The sequence below is a fragment of the Salmo trutta genome, unplaced genomic scaffold (genome assembly GCF_901001165.1).
Source record: "Salmo trutta unplaced genomic scaffold, fSalTru1.1, whole genome shotgun sequence".
In the NCBI taxonomy this organism is placed as follows: domain Eukaryota; kingdom Metazoa; phylum Chordata; class Actinopteri; order Salmoniformes; family Salmonidae; genus Salmo; species Salmo trutta.
In genome coordinates this window covers 1,089,802-1,091,490 of record NW_021823319.1, presented here as the reverse complement: position 1 = coordinate 1,091,490, position 1,689 = coordinate 1,089,802, and the positions used below count along the sequence as shown (strand labels likewise).

Below are 1,689 nucleotides of genomic sequence, written 5' to 3'. Positions count from 1 at the left end.
TTGACAGAGACGTTGGGGGCTTTCTCCCTGAGGAACATAGAAGTTAAGTGGGGGGCTTTCTCCCTGAGGAACATAGAAGTGAAGTGGGGGGCTTTCTCCTTGAGGAACATAGAAGTGAAGTGGGGGGCTTTCTCCCTGAGGAACATAGAAGTGAAGTGGGGGGCTTTCTCCCTGAGGAACATAGAAGTGAAGTGGGGGGGCTTTCTCCCTGAGGAACATAGAAGTGAAGTGGGGGGCTTTCTCCCTGAGGAACATAGAAGTGAAGTGGGGGGCTTTCTCCCTGAGGAACATAGAAGTGAAGTGGGGGGCTTTCTCCCTGAGGAACATAGAAGTGAAGTGGGGGGCTTTCTCCCTGAGGAACATAGAAGTGAAGTGGGGGGCTTTCTCCCTGAGGAACATAGAAGTGAAGTGGGGGGCTTTCTCCCTGAGGAACATAGAAGTGAAGTGGGGGGGCTTTCTCCCTGAGGAACATAGAAGTGAAGTGGGGGGCTTTCTCCCTGAGGAACATAGAAGTGAAGTGGGGGGCTTTCTCCCTGAGGAACATAGAAGTGAAGTGGGGGGCTTTCTCCCTGAGGAACATAGAAGTGAAGTGGGGGGCTTTCTCCCTGAGGAACATAGAAGTGAAGTGGGGGGCTTTCTCCCTGAGGAACATAGAAGTGAAGTGGGGGGCTTTCTCCCTGAGGAACATAGAAGTGAAGTGGGGGGCTTTCTCCCTGAGGAACATAGAAGTGAAGTGGGGGGCTTTCTCCCTGAGGAACATAGAAGTGAAGTGGGGGGCTTTCTCCCTGAGGAACATAGAAGTGAAGTGGGGGGCTTTCTCCCTGAGGAAACCTACTGGAGAAATACTAAAATAACACCTTTTCCATAACCTGTAAATAGGACTGGGGGGTCTGACCGGATAGTTCAGAGCTTCTGCTCTTTTCTAACACAATGTATGATCTATACTTGGCATGTAGGTTTTCCACTTATGGGTGGCACAGATTGGGATAAGGGGGAGGAGAATGGGCAGGGTATATGCAAATTAAATACTGTAGTTTTTACTATAATTAAAAAAGTGTTGTGTTTTTGCGTACTGTAGTGTTTTTGCGGACATGACTGTAGTATTTCCTATAGTATTCTACAGTATACTACAACATTCTATAGCACGTATTACACATGATCGAGGGATACTACAGTGTGTAGTATAGTATTCTACAGTGTGTAGTATAGTATTCTACAGTGTGTAGTATAGTATTCTAAGGTGTGTAGTATAGTATTCTACAGCGTGTAGTATAGTATTCTAAGGTGTGTAGTATAGTATTCTACAGTGTGTAGTATAGTATTCTACAGTGTGTAGTATAGTATTCTACAGTGTGTAGTATAGTATTCTACAGTGTGTAGTATAGTATACTACAGTGTGTAGTATAATATTCTACAGTGTGTAGTATAATATTCTACAGTGTGTAGTATAATATTCTACAGTGTGTAGTATAATATTCTGCAGTGTGTAGTATAGTATTCTAAGGTGTAGTATAGTATTCTACAGTGTGTAGTATAATATTCTACAGTGTGTAGTATAATATTCTACAGTGTGTAGTATAGTATTCTACAGTGTGTAGTATAGTATTCTAAGGTGTAGTATAGTATTCTACAGTGTGTAGTATAATATTCTACAGTCTGTAGTATAATATTCTACAGTGTGTAGTATAA

At 42.9% G+C, this 1,689-nt stretch overlaps 1 pseudogene; it reads right to left on the bottom strand.

Annotated features, from left to right (window-relative positions):
* Positions 1-808: 808 nt before the first annotated feature.
* LOC115190136 (uncharacterized) lies at positions 809-859 on the bottom strand (annotated as a pseudogene).
* Between the last annotated feature and the right edge of the window lie 830 nt (positions 860-1,689).